Below are 15,179 nucleotides of genomic sequence, written 5' to 3' on the forward strand. Positions count from 1 at the left end.
GAAGCAAGCTTCGAAATCGGCCCCTGTTCTCAAAAATCCATTTAATATATGGTCCCCAGATAGGGGACGTATCAGATATTAAACTGATAAGAACAGATACTACACTTGATCTTAGCCAAAAGGCCGAGAAGCGATAACCGTGAAAGGGGCGGGCCCAACAAGGTGCCCTTCATGGGCACTATCACTGCTTGCTGTCAGGGAGGCTGCCAGACAATTTTCCATGCACACTCTGGGCTGGGGGGCAGTCAACCACCAGTACACACAGCAGAACCTAAACCCATACCATTATTGCTAAGCAGCAAGACAGGGGCCCATTGCACTCCCACGGGGCCTTTTTAAATGCAATCCATAACCCGGATTTGCCAGGAACCCTTCTTACTCCTCCTACTTGCATGTGACACTGGGCTTAGGATCTGCATAGGAAACACACACACAAGCACACACCTACCTTTGTTGCCTGCAGATGCCTCCTTGGCTGTCCCCAAACGGTATCAAACCAACACCCACGGGAAGCTGTAAGCATAGAGGACATGCCTGCACCCCATTGGACTTACCTGTGTGGGTTAAATCCGGGTTATTTGACAACCTATGGCGGTGATGGTTCTGCTCAGGCAGAGCAGTGCTGATGCTCCTCATAAAGCTGTCGCTGCTGTGAAGGTTCTAGGTGACATCACAAATCCCTATGGTTACATACACAACAAAGCTGGGTTGTTGTTGTTTACACTCTGCAAGGCCTGTGGAAGTGAGTGACATCATAGCACTGTAGTTCTGAGGGTTCTAGATGGATGCAACAATCTCCTGTTGCTTCTATGAAGGCCATAATAGACGACATCACCAAACAGCTCCATAGTCACATACACAGCAAAGGAGAGATGTTGTTTACACCTAGTGATGTCAGTGGTATTGAGTGACATCACAGCACAGTGCTAAGGCTCCTGGGCCTGGACACAGCAGCGGCTGCAATATCTCAACGGAGAATACGTTTATATATATGTGTGTGTGTGCGCGTATATATATATATATATATATATATATATATATATATATATATTTCTCCGCCGAAATCACTTTTAAACCCATTTCCACCTTTTTTTCCCTTCTCTTCCTCTTACTTTTTTTTCACGTTTTTTTACGTTTTTCTCCTTTTCGCCTCTTTTCTGGGCGTATTATTCTTCTTTTTCTTCTTTTTTTTCGTCTAATGCATACCCCATCAGTGCAGCAATGCTTATTCAATACCGCCAGCAGATGGAGACACTGGGGGATAATTTTCTAAGGATTTATACTGATTTTTCCTGTCTGAATTTGTCGCACAGAAAGTTGCAGGCCAAATATGTGTGACATTTCTGCGACTTTAGCTTCTAGAGCATTTTTACAACATTATACATAGGTGCTGAATACATAAAAAGCGACTGTTCAGCGACAGACAAGTCGCATCGGCTGAAAGTAGGCCAGAATGTCAGTCCATGTTGGAGCAGGTTTAGATACAGTCTAAAGTATAGATCTCAAAGTCTGTGCACAGAATTTAGCAAGGGCCTCGCACCTTCTGATGCATCAGGTAGGTGCACAATAGCATAGCCTAACCCTCTGTACTTTGGTCTATATTGATGCGGGACATAGACAGCCAGCTGATGACCAATCCATTAGTGCAATGGATGGCTGGAAGCATTTGTCTTTGCCTTTGCAATACCACAGAAGCAATGCATGGTCAATGTACAGCAATGACACACCTGTGTGAACAGCCAGGAGACCCCCCCCCCCCCCCCATGTTATGTTACATAGTTACATAGTTAGTACGGTCGAAAAAAGACATATGTCCATCAAGTTCAACCAGGGAATTAAGGGGTAGGGGTGTGGCGCGATATTGGGGAAGGGATGAGATTTTATATTTCTTCATAAGCATTAATCTTATTTTGTCAATTAGGAACATTCAGCACCCACCCGCTATCAAGGCAGCTGCCTATCATGTCATGCCCTACCTGCACAGGTGTGCTGGCTACTCAAATGATCCAATTAAGGAGGCCATTTAGTCAGCAGCAGCAGAAGTCCTGTGCCTGGACGCTCCAACAGCGGCCAGACACAAGCAGAAGCAGAAGCAGCAGAAGCAGCAGCAGCACCACCTTTTGTTTTTTGGCTGCAGCAGCAGCAAGGCCCACAGGGCTGGCTAGCTGGCTAGCCAGCAAGCAGGTAGCAATGAAAGTAGGAATCTTTCTTTTTAACCCTGTAAGGGGGTGGTGCACTGTACCCGAAGATACTGCCATATCGGGTCAATGCATAGGGCGACGGAAGCAAGCTTCGAAATCGGCCCCCGTTCTCAAAAATCCATTTAATATATGGTCCCCAGATAGGGGACGTATCAGATATTAAACTGATAAGAACAGATACTACACTTGATCTTAGCCAAAAGGCCGAGAAGCGATAACCGTGAAAGGGGCGGGCCCAACAAGGTGCCCTTCATGGGCACTATCACTGCTTGCTGTCAGGGAGGCTGCCAGACAATTTTCCATGCACACTCTGGGCTGGGGGGCAGTCAACCACCAGTACACACAGCAGAACCTAAACCCATACCATTATTGCTAAGCAGCAAGACAGGGGCCCATTGCACTCCCACGGGGCCTTTTTAAATGCAATCCATAACCCGGATTTGCCAGGAACCCTTCTTACTCCTCCTACTTGCATGTGACACTGGGCTTAGGATCTGCATAGGAAACACACACACAAGCACACACCTACCTTTGTTGCCTGCAGATGCCTCCTTGGCTGTCCCCAAACGGTATCAAACCAACACCCACGGGAAGCTGTAAGCATAGAGGACATGCCTGCACCCCATTGGACTTACCTGTGTGGGTTAAATCCGGGTTATTTGACAACCTATGGCGGTGATGGTTCTGCTCAGGCAGAGCAGTGCTGATGCTCCTCATAAAGCTGTCGCTGCTGTGAAGGTTCTAGGTGACATCACAAATCCCTATGGTTACATACACAACAAAGCTGGGTTGTTGTTGTTTACACTCTGCAAGGCCTGTGGAAGTGAGTGACATCATAGCACTGTAGTTCTGAGGGTTCTAGATGGATGCAACAATCTCCTGTTGCTTCTATGAAGGCCATAATAGACGACATCACCAAACAGCTCCATAGTCACATACACAGCAAAGGAGAGATGTTGTTTACACCTAGTGATGTCAGTGGTATTGAGTGACATCACAGCACAGTGCTAAGGCTCCTGGGCCTGGACACAGCAGCGGCTGCAATATCTCAACGGAGAATACGTTTATATATATGTGTGTGTGTGCGCGTATATATATATATATATATATATATATATATATATATATATATATATTCTCCGCCGAAATCACTTTTAAACCCATTTCCACCTTTTTTTCCCTTCTCTTCCTCTTACTTTTTTTTCACGTTTTTTTACGTTTTTCTCCTTTTCGCCTCTTTTCTGGGCGTATTATTCTTCTTTTTCTTCTTTTTTTTCGTCTAATGCATACCCCATCAGTGCAGCAATGCTTATTCAATACCGCCAGCAGATGGAGACACTGGGGGATAATTTTCTAAGGATTTATACTGATTTTTCCTGTCTGAATTTGTCGCACAGAAAGTTGCAGGCCAAATATGTGTGACATTTCTGCGACTTTAGCTTCTAGAGCATTTTTACAACATTATACATAGGTGCTGAATACATAAAAAGCGACTGTTCAGCGACAGACAAGTCGCATCGGCTGAAAGTAGGCCAGAATGTCAGTCCATGTTGGAGCAGGTTTAGATACAGTCTAAAGTATAGATCTCAAAGTCTGTGCACAGAATTTAGCAAGGGCCTCGCACCTTCTGATGCATCAGGTAGGTGCACAATAGCATAGCCTAACCCTCTGTACTTTGGTCTATATTGATGCGGGACATAGACAGCCAGCTGATGACCAATCCATTAGTGCAATGGATGGCTGGAAGCATTTGTCTTTGCCTTTGCAATACCACAGAAGCAATGCATGGTCAATGTACAGCAATGACACACCTGTGTGAACAGCCAGGAGACCCCCCCCCCCCCCCCCCATGTTATGTTACATAGTTACATAGTTAGTACGGTCGAAAAAAGACATATGTCCATCAAGTTCAACCAGGGAATTAAGGGGTAGGGGTGTGGCGCGATATTGGGGAAGGGATGAGATTTTATATTTCTTCATAAGCATTAATCTTATTTTGTCAATTAGGAACATTCAGCACCCACCCGCTATCAAGGCAGCTGCCTATCATGTCATGCCCTACCTGCACAGGTGTGCTGGCTACTCAAATGATCCAATTAAGGAGGCCATTTAGTCAGCAGCAGCAGAAGTCCTGTGCCTGGACGCTCCAACAGCGGCCAGACACAAGCAGAAGCAGAAGCAGCAGAAGCAGCAGCAGCACCACCTTTTGTTTTTTGGCTGCAGCAGCAGCAAGGCCCACAGGGCTGGCTAGCTGGCTAGCCAGCAAGCAGGTAGCAATGAAAGTAGGAATCTTTCTTTTTAACCCTGTAAGGGGGTGGTGCACTGTACCCGAAGATACTGCCATATCGGGTCAATGCATAGGGCGACGGAAGCAAGCTTCGAAATCGGCCCCCGTTCTCAAAAATCCATTTAATATATGGTCCCCAGATAGGGGACGTATCAGATATTAAACTGATAAGAACAGATACTACACTTGATCTTAGCCAAAAGGCCGAGAAGCGATAACCGTGAAAGGGGCGGGCCCAACAAGGTGCCCTTCATGGGCACTATCACTGCTTGCTGTCAGGGAGGCTGCCAGACAATTTTCCATGCACACTCTGGGCTGGGGGGCAGTCAACCACCAGTACACACAGCAGAACCTAAACCCATACCATTATTGCTAAGCAGCAAGACAGGGGCCCATTGCACTCCCACGGGGCCTTTTTAAATGCAATCCATAACCCGGATTTGCCAGGAACCCTTCTTACTCCTCCTACTTGCATGTGACACTGGGCTTAGGATCTGCATAGGAAACACACACACAAGCACACACCTACCTTTGTTGCCTGCAGATGCCTCCTTGGCTGTCCCCAAACGGTATCAAACCAACACCCACGGGAAGCTGTAAGCATAGAGGACATGCCTGCACCCCATTGGACTTACCTGTGTGGGTTAAATCCGGGTTATTTGACAACCTATGGCGGTGATGGTTCTGCTCAGGCAGAGCAGTGCTGATGCTCCTCATAAAGCTGTCGCTGCTGTGAAGGTTCTAGGTGACATCACAAATCCCTATGGTTACATACACAACAAAGCTGGGTTGTTGTTGTTTACACTCTGCAAGGCCTGTGGAAGTGAGTGACATCATAGCACTGTAGTTCTGAGGGTTCTAGATGGATGCAACAATCTCCTGTTGCTTCTATGAAGGCCATAATAGACGACATCACCAAACAGCTCCATAGTCACATACACAGCAAAGGAGAGATGTTGTTTACACCTAGTGATGTCAGTGGTATTGAGTGACATCACAGCACAGTGCTAAGGCTCCTGGGCCTGGACACAGCAGCGGCTGCAATATCTCAACGGAGAATACGTTTATATATATGTGTGTGTGTGCGCGTATATATATATATATATATATATATATATATATATATATATATATATATATTTCTCCGCCGAAATCACTTTTAAACCCATTTCCACCTTTTTTTCCCTTCTCTTCCTCTTACTTTTTTTTCACGTTTTTTTACGTTTTTCTCCTTTTCGCCTCTTTTCTGGGCGTATTATTCTTCTTTTTCTTCTTTTTTTTCGTCTAATGCATACCCCATCAGTGCAGCAATGCTTATTCAATACCGCCAGCAGATGGAGACACTGGGGGATAATTTTCTAAGGATTTATACTGATTTTTCCTGTCTGAATTTGTCGCACAGAAAGTTGCAGGCCAAATATGTGTGACATTTCTGCGACTTTAGCTTCTAGAGCATTTTTACAACATTATACATAGGTGCTGAATACATAAAAAGCGACTGTTCAGCGACAGACAAGTCGCATCGGCTGAAAGTAGGCCAGAATGTCAGTCCATGTTGGAGCAGGTTTAGATACAGTCTAAAGTATAGATCTCAAAGTCTGTGCACAGAATTTAGCAAGGGCCTCGCACCTTCTGATGCATCAGGTAGGTGCACAATAGCATAGCCTAACCCTCTGTACTTTGGTCTATATTGATGCGGGACATAGACAGCCAGCTGATGACCAATCCATTAGTGCAATGGATGGCTGGAAGCATTTGTCTTTGCCTTTGCAATACCACAGAAGCAATGCATGGTCAATGTACAGCAATGACACACCTGTGTGAACAGCCAGGAGACCCCCCCCCCCCCCCCATGTTATGTTACATAGTTACATAGTTAGTACGGTCGAAAAAAGACATATGTCCATCAAGTTCAACCAGGGAATTAAGGGGTAGGGGTGTGGCGCGATATTGGGGAAGGGATGAGATTTTATATTTCTTCATAAGCATTAATCTTATTTTGTCAATTAGGAACATTCAGCACCCACCCGCTATCAAGGCAGCTGCCTATCATGTCATGCCCTACCTGCACAGGTGTGCTGGCTACTCAAATGATCCAATTAAGGAGGCCATTTAGTCAGCAGCAGCAGAAGTCCTGTGCCTGGACGCTCCAACAGCGGCCAGACACAAGCAGAAGCAGAAGCAGCAGAAGCAGCAGCAGCAGCAGCAGCAGCACCACCTTTTGTTTTTTGGCTGCAGCAGCAGCAAGGCCCACAGGGCTGGCTAGCTGGCTAGCCAGCAAGCAGGTAGCAATGAAAGTAGGAATCTTTCTTTTTAACCCTGTAAGGGGGTGGTGCACTGTACCCGAAGATACTGCCATATCGGGTCAATGCATAGGGCGACGGAAGCAAGCTTCGAAATCGGCCCCCGTTCTCAAAAATCCATTTAATATATGGTCCCCAGATAGGGGACGTATCAGATATTAAACTGATAAGAACAGATACTACACTTGATCTTAGCCAAAAGGCCGAGAAGCGATAACCGTGAAAGGGGCGGGCCCAACAAGGTGCCCTTCATGGGCACTATCACTGCTTGCTGTCAGGGAGGCTGCCAGACAATTTTCCATGCACACTCTGGGCTGGGGGGCAGTCAACCACCAGTACACACAGCAGAACCTAAACCCATACCATTATTGCTAAGCAGCAAGACAGGGGCCCATTGCACTCCCACGGGGCCTTTTTAAATGCAATCCATAACCCGGATTTGCCAGGAACCCTTCTTACTCCTCCTACTTGCATGTGACACTGGGCTTAGGATCTGCATAGGAAACACACACACAAGCACACACCTACCTTTGTTGCCTGCAGATGCCTCCTTGGCTGTCCCCAAACGGTATCAAACCAACACCCACGGGAAGCTGTAAGCATAGAGGACATGCCTGCACCCCATTGGACTTACCTGTGTGGGTTAAATCCGGGTTATTTGACAACCTATGGCGGTGATGGTTCTGCTCAGGCAGAGCAGTGCTGATGCTCCTCATAAAGCTGTCGCTGCTGTGAAGGTTCTAGGTGACATCACAAATCCCTATGGTTACATACACAACAAAGCTGGGTTGTTGTTGTTTACACTCTGCAAGGCCTGTGGAAGTGAGTGACATCATAGCACTGTAGTTCTGAGGGTTCTAGATGGATGCAACAATCTCCTGTTGCTTCTATGAAGGCCATAATAGACGACATCACCAAACAGCTCCATAGTCACATACACAGCAAAGGAGAGATGTTGTTTACACCTAGTGATGTCAGTGGTATTGAGTGACATCACAGCACAGTGCTAAGGCTCCTGGGCCTGGACACAGCAGCGGCTGCAATATCTCAACGGAGAATACGTTTATATATATGTGTGTGTGTGCGCGTATATATATATATATATATATATATATATATATATATATATATTTCTCCGCCGAAATCACTTTTAAACCCATTTCCACCTTTTTTTCCCTTCTCTTCCTCTTACTTTTTTTTCACGTTTTTTTAAGTTTTTCTCCTTTTCGCCTCTTTTCTGGGCGTATTATTCTTCTTTTTCTTCTTTTTTTTCGTCTAATGCATACCCCATCAGTGCAGCAATGCTTATTCAATACCGCCAGCAGATGGAGACACTGGGGGATAATTTTCTAAGGATTTATACTGATTTTTCCTGTCTGAATTTGTCGCACAGAAAGTTGCAGGCCAAATATGTGTGACATTTCTGCGACTTTAGCTTCTAGAGCATTTTTACAACATTATACATAGGTGCTGAATACATAAAAAGCGACTGTTCAGCGACAGACAAGTCGCATCGGCTGAAAGTAGGCCAGAATGTCAGTCCATGTTGGAGCAGGTTTAGATACAGTCTAAAGTATAGATCTCAAAGTCTGTGCACAGAATTTAGCAAGGGCCTCGCACCTTCTGATGCATCAGGTAGGTGCACAATAGCATAGCCTAACCCTCTGTACTTTGGTCTATATTGATGCGGGACATAGACAGCCAGCTGATGACCAATCCATTAGTGCAATGGATGGCTGGAAGCATTTGTCTTTGCCTTTGCAATACCACAGAAGCAATGCATGGTCAATGTACAGCAATGACACACCTGTGTGAACAGCCAGGAGAGCCCCCCCCCCCCCCGCATGTTATGTTACATAGTTACATAGTTAGTACGGTCGAAAAAAGACATATGTCCATCAAGTTCAACCAGGGAATTAAGGGGTAGGGGTGTGGCGCGATATTGGGGAAGGGATGAGATTTTATATTTCTTCATAAGCATTAATCTTATTTTGTCAATTAGGAACATTCAGCACCCACCCGCTATCAAGGCAGCTGCCTATCATGTCATGCCCTACCTGCACAGGTGTGCTGGCTACTCAAATGATCCAATTAAGGAGGCCATTTAGTCAGCAGCAGCAGAAGTCCTGTGCCTGGACGCTCCAACAGCGGCCAGACACAAGCAGAAGCAGAAGCAGCAGAAGCAGCAGCAGCACCACCTTTTGTTTTTTGGCTGCAGCAGCAGCAAGGCCCACAGGGCTGGCTAGCTGGCTAGCCAGCAAGCAGGTAGCAATGAAAGTAGGAATCTTTCTTTTTAACCCTGTAAGGGGGTGGTGCACTGTACCCGAAGATACTGCCATATCGGGTCAATGCATAGGGCGACGGAAGCAAGCTTCGAAATCGGCCCCCGTTCTCAAAAATCCATTTAATATATGGTCCCCAGATAGGGGACGTATCAGATATTAAACTGATAAGAACAGATACTACACTTGATCTTAGCCAAAAGACCGAGAAGCGATAACCGTGAAAGGGGCGGGCCCAACAAGGTGCCCTTCATGGGCACTATCACTGCTTGCTGTCAGGGAGGCTGCCAGACAATTTTCCATGCACACTCTGGGCTGGGGGGCAGTCAACCACCAGTACACACAGCAGAACCTAAACCCATACCATTATTGCTAAGCAGCAAGACAGGGGCCCATTGCACTCCCACGGGGCCTTTTTAAATGCAATCCATAACCCGGATTTGCCAGGAACCCTTCTTACTCCTCCTACTTGCATGTGACACTGGGCTTAGGATCTGCATAGGAAACACACACACAAGCACACACCTACCTTTGTTGCCTGCAGATGCCTCCTTGGCTGTCCCCAAACGGTATCAAACCAACACCCACGGGAAGCTGTAAGCATAGAGGACATGTCTGCACCCCATTGGACTTACCTGTGTGGGTTAAATCCGGGTTATTTGACAACCTATGGCGGTGATGGTTCTGCTCAGGCAGAGCAGTGCTGATGCTCCTCATAAAGCTGTCGCTGCTGTGAAGGTTCTAGGTGACATCACAAATCCCTATGGTTACATACACAACAAAGCTGGGTTGTTGTTGTTTACACTCTGCAAGGCCTGTGGAAGTGAGTGACATCATAGCACTGTAGTTCTGAGGGTTCTAGATGGATGCAACAATCTCCTGTTGCTTCTATGAAGGCCATAATAGACGACATCACCAAACAGCTCCATAGTCACATACACAGCAAAGGAGAGATGTTGTTTACACCTAGTGATGTCAGTGGTATTGAGTGACATCACAGCACAGTGCTAAGGCTCCTGGGCCTGGACACAGCAGCGGCTGCAATATCTCAACGGAGAATACGTTTATATATATGTGTGTGTGTGCGCATATATATATATATATATATATATATATATATATATATATATATATTTCTCCGCCGAAATCACTTTTAAACCCATTTCCACCTTTTTTTCCCTTCTCTTCCTCTTACTTTTTTTCACGTTTTTTTACGTTTTTCTCCTTTTCGCCTCTTTTCTGGGCGTATTATTCTTCTTTTTCTTCTTTTTTTTCGTTTAATGCATACCCCATCAGTGCAGCAATGCTTATTCAATACCGCCAGCAGATGGAGACACTGGGGGATAATTTTCTAAGGATTTATACTGATTTTTCCTGTCTGAATTTGTCGCACAGAAAGTTGCAGGCCAAATATGTGTGACATTTCTGCGACTTTAGCTTCTAGAGCATTTTTACAACATTATACATAGGTGCTGAATACATAAAAAGCGACTGTTCAGCGACAGACAAGTCGCATCGGCTGAAAGTAGGCCAGAATGTCAGTCCATGTTGGAGCAGGTTTAGATACAGTCTAAAGTATAGATCTCAAAGTCTGTGCACAGAATTTAGCAAGGGCCTCGCACCTTCTGATGCATCAGGTAGGTGCACAATAGCATAGCCTAACCCTCTGTACTTTGGTCTATATTGATGCGGGACATAGACAGCCAGCTGATGACCAATCCATTAGTGCAATGGATGGCTGGAAGCATTTGTCTTTGCCTTTGCAATACCACAGAAGCAATGCATGGTCAATGTACAGCAATGACACACCTGTGTGAACAGCCAGGAGACCCCCCCCCCCCCCCATGTTATGTTACATAGTTACATAGTTAGTACGGTCGAAAAAAGACATATGTCCATCAAGTTCAACCAGGGAATTAAGGGGTAGGGGTGTGGCGCGATATTGGGGAAGGGATGAGATTTTATATTTCTTCATAAGCATTAATCTTATTTTGTCAATTAGGAACATTCAGCACCCACCCGCTATCAAGGCAGCTGCCTATCATGTCATGCCCTACCTGCACAGGTGTGCTGGCTACTCAAATGATCCAATTAAGGAGGCCATTTAGTCAGCAGCAGCAGAAGTCCTGTGCCTGGACGCTCCAACAGCGGCCAGACACAAGCAGAAGCAGCAGAAGCAGCAGCAGCACCACCTTTTGTTTTTTGGCTGCAGCAGCAGCAAGGCCCACAGGGCTGGCTAGCTGGCTAGCCAGCAAGCAGGTAGCAATGAAAGTAGGAATCTTTCTTTTTAACCCTGTAAGGGGGTGGTGCACTGTACCCGAAGATACTGCCATATCGGGTCAATGCATAGGGCGACGAAAGCAAGCTTCGAAATCGGCCCCCGTTCTCAAAAATCCATTTAATATATGGTCCCCAGATAGGGGACGTATCAGATATTAAACTGATAAGAACAGATACTACACTTGATCTTAGCCAAAAGGCCGAGAAGCGATAACCGTGAAAGGGGCGGGCCCAACAAGGTGCCCTTCATGGGCACTATCACTGCTTGCTGTCAGGGAGGCTGCCAGACAATTTTCCATGCACACTCTGGGCTGGGGGGCAGTCAACCACCAGTACACACAGCAGAACCTAAACCCATACCATTATTGCTAAGCAGCAAGACAGGGGCCCATTGCACTCCCACGGGGCCTTTTTAAATGCAATCCATAACCCGGATTTGCCAGGAACCCTTCTTACTCCTCCTACTTGCATGTGACACTGGGCTTAGGATCTGCATAGGAAACACACACACAAGCACACACCTACCTTTGTTGCCTGCAGATGCCTCCTTGGCTGTCCCCAAACGGTATCAAACCAACACCCACGGGAAGCTGTAAGCATAGAGGACATGCCTGCACCCCATTGGACTTACCTGTGTGGGTTAAATCCGGGTTATTTGACAACCTATGGCGGTGATGGTTCTGCTCAGGCAGAGCAGTGCTGATGCTCCTCATAAAGCTGTCGCTGCTGTGAAGGTTCTAGGTGACATCACAAATCCCTATGGTTACATACACAACAAAGCTGGGTTGTTGTTGTTTACACTCTGCAAGGCCTGTGGAAGTGAGTGACATCATAGCACTGTAGTTCTGAGGGTTCTAGATGGATGCAACAATCTCCTGTTGCTTCTATGAAGGCCATAATAGACGACATCACCAAACAGCTCCATAGTCACATACACAGCAAAGGAGAGATGTTGTTTACACCTAGTGATGTCAGTGGTATTGAGTGACATCACAGCACAGTGCTAAGGCTCCTGGGCCTGGACACAGCAGCGGCTGCAATATCTCAACGGAGAATACGTTTATATATATGTGTGTGTGTGCGCGTATATATATATATATATATATATATATATATATATATATATATTTCTCCGCCGAAATCACTTTTAAACCCATTTCCACCTTTTTTTCCCTTCTCTTCCTCTTACTTTTTTTTCACGTTTTTTTACGTTTTTCTCCTTTTCGCCTCTTTTCTGGGCGTATTATTCTTCTTTTTCTTCTTTTTTTTCGTCTAATGCATACCCCATCAGTGCAGCAATGCTTATTCAATACCGCCAGCAGATGGAGACACTGGGGGATAATTTTCTAAGGATTTATACTGATTTTTCCTGTCTGAATTTGTCGCACAGAAAGTTGCAGGCCAAATATGTGTGACATTTCTGCGACTTTAGCTTCTAGAGCATTTTTACAACATTATACATAGGTGCTGAATACATAAAAAGCGACTGTTCAGCGACAGACAAGTCGCATCGGCTGAAAGTAGGCCAGAATGTTAGTCCATGTTGGAGCAGGTTTAGATACAGTCTAAAGTATAGATCTCAAAGTCTGTGCACAGAATTTAGCAAGGGCCTCGCACCTTCTGATGCATCAGGTAGGTGCACAATAGCATAGCCTAACCCTCTGTACTTTGGTCTATATTGATGCGGGACATAGACAGCCAGCTGATGACCAATCCATTAGTGCAATGGATGGCTGGAAGCATTTGTCTTTGCCTTTGCAATACCACAGAAGCAATGCATGGTCAATGTACAGCAATGACACACCTGTGTGAACAGCCAGGAGACCCCCCCCCCCCCCCCATGTTATGTTACATAGTTACATAGTTAGTACGGTCGAAAAAAGACATATGTCCATCAAGTTCAACCAGGGAATTAAGGGGTAGGGGTGTGGCGCGATATTGGGGAAGGGATGAGATTTTATATTTCTTCATAAGCATTAATCTTATTTTGTCAATTAGGAACATTCAGCACCCACCCGCTATCAAGGCAGCTGCCTATCATGTCATGCCCTACCTGCACAGGTGTGCTGGCTACTCAAATGATCCAATTAAGGAGGCCATTTAGTCAGCAGCAGCAGAAGTCCTGTGCCTGGACGCTCCAACAGCGGCCAGACACAAGCAGAAGCAGAAGCAGCAGAAGCAGCAGCAGCACCACCTTTTGTTTTTTGGCTGCAGCAGCAGCAAGGCCCACAGGGCTGGCTAGCTGGCTAGCCAGCAAGCAGGTAGCAATGAAAGTAGGAATCTTTCTTTTTAACCCTGTAAGGGGGTGGTGCACTGTACCCGAAGATACTGCCATATCGGGTCAATGCATAGGGCGACGGAAGCAAGCTTCGAAATCGGCCCCCGTTCTCAAAAATCCATTTAATATATGGTCCCCAGATAGGGGACGTATCAGATATTAAACTGATAAGAACAGATACTACACTTGATCTTAGCCAAAAGGCCGAGAAGCGATAACCGTGAAAGGGGCGGGCCCAACAAGGTGCCCTTCATGGGCACTATCACTGCTTGCTGTCAGGGAGGCTGCCAGACAATTTTCCATGCACACTCTGGGCTGGGGGGCAGTCAACCACCAGTACACACAGCAGAACCTAAACCCATACCATTATTGCTAAGCAGCAAGACAGGGGCCCATTGCACTCCCACAGGGCCTTTTTAAATGCAATCCATAACCCGGATTTGCCAGGAACCCTTCTTACTCCTCCTACTTGCATGTGACACTGGGCTTAGGATCTGCATAGGAAACACACACACAAGCACACACCTACCTTTGTTGCCTGCAGATGCCTCCTTGGCTGTCCCCAAACGGTATCAAACCAACACCCACGGGAAGCTGTAAGCATAGAGGACATGCCTGCACCCCATTGGACTTACCTGTGTGGGTTAAATCCGGGTTATTTGACAACCTATGGCGGTGATGGTTCTGCTCAGGCAGAGCAGTGCTGATGCTCCTCATAAAGCTGTCGCTGCTGTGAAGGTTCTAGGTGACATCACAAATCCCTATGGTTACATACACAACAAAGCTGGGTTGTTGTTGTTTACACTCTGCAAGGCCTGTGGAAGTGAGTGACATCATAGCACTGTAGTTCTGAGGGTTCTAGATGGATGCAACAATCTCCTGTTGCTTCTATGAAGGCCATAATAGACGACATCACCAAACAGCTCCATAGTCACATACACAGCAAAGGAGAGATGTTGTTTACACCTAGTGATGTCAGTGGTATTGAGTGACATCACAGCACAGTGCTAAGGCTCCTGGGCCTGGACACAGCAGCGGCTGCAATATCTCAACGGAGAATACGTTTATATATATGTGTGTGTGTGCGCGTATATATATATATATATATATATATATATATATATATATATATATTTCTCCGCCGAAATCACTTTTAAACCCATTTCCACCTTTTTTTCCCTTCTCTTCCTCTTACTTTTTTTTCACGTTTTTTTACGTTTTTCTCCTTTTCGCCTCTTTTCTGGGCGTATTATTCTTCTTTTTCTTCTTTTTTTTCGTCTAATGCATACCCCATCAGTGCAGCAATGCTTATTCAATACCGCCAGCAGATGGAGACACTGGGGGATAATTTTCTAAGGATTTATACTGATTTTTCCTGTCTGAATTTGTCGCACAGAAAGTTGCAGGCCAAATATGTGTGACATTTCTGCGACTTTAGCTTCTAGAGCATTTTTACAACATTATACATAGGTGCTGAATACATAAAAAGCGACTGTTCAGCGACAGACAAGTCGCATCGGCTGAAAGTAGGCCAGAATGTCAGTCCAT

At 45.9% G+C, this 15,179-nt stretch overlaps 6 non-coding genes and 1 pseudogene across 6 annotated transcripts; all 7 read right to left on the reverse strand.

Moving 5' to 3' along the window:
- On the reverse strand, nucleotides 1–135 carry LOC130325000 (U2 spliceosomal RNA; annotated as a pseudogene; the record flags this gene model as incomplete).
- A 2,091-nt stretch (nucleotides 136–2,226) lies between these two features.
- Nucleotides 2,227–2,417, reverse strand: LOC130324991 (U2 spliceosomal RNA). The gene has a single exon (XR_008869882.1). It is a non-coding gene; the product is annotated as a U2 spliceosomal RNA (small nuclear RNA).
- Nucleotides 2,418–4,513: 2,096 nt separating this feature from the next.
- On the reverse strand, nucleotides 4,514–4,704 carry LOC130325003 (U2 spliceosomal RNA). Its single transcript, XR_008869891.1, has one exon. It is a non-coding gene; the product is annotated as a U2 spliceosomal RNA (small nuclear RNA).
- Nucleotides 4,705–6,815: 2,111 nt separating this feature from the next.
- On the reverse strand, nucleotides 6,816–7,006 carry LOC130325004 (U2 spliceosomal RNA). Its single transcript, XR_008869892.1, has one exon. It is a non-coding gene; the product is annotated as a U2 spliceosomal RNA (small nuclear RNA).
- Nucleotides 7,007–9,098: 2,092 nt separating this feature from the next.
- Nucleotides 9,099–9,289, reverse strand: LOC130324997 (U2 spliceosomal RNA). Its single transcript, XR_008869888.1, has one exon. It is a non-coding gene; the product is annotated as a U2 spliceosomal RNA (small nuclear RNA).
- A 2,085-nt stretch (nucleotides 9,290–11,374) lies between these two features.
- On the reverse strand, nucleotides 11,375–11,565 carry LOC130324996 (U2 spliceosomal RNA). Its single transcript, XR_008869887.1, has one exon. It is a non-coding gene; the product is annotated as a U2 spliceosomal RNA (small nuclear RNA).
- Nucleotides 11,566–13,656: 2,091 nt separating this feature from the next.
- On the reverse strand, nucleotides 13,657–13,847 carry LOC130325005 (U2 spliceosomal RNA). The gene has a single exon (XR_008869893.1). It is a non-coding gene; the product is annotated as a U2 spliceosomal RNA (small nuclear RNA).
- Between the last annotated feature and the right edge of the window lie 1,332 nt (nucleotides 13,848–15,179).

This window comes from Hyla sarda, unplaced genomic scaffold (genome assembly GCF_029499605.1).
Source record: "Hyla sarda isolate aHylSar1 unplaced genomic scaffold, aHylSar1.hap1 scaffold_2697, whole genome shotgun sequence".
NCBI lineage: Eukaryota > Metazoa > Chordata > Amphibia > Anura > Hylidae > Hyla > Hyla sarda.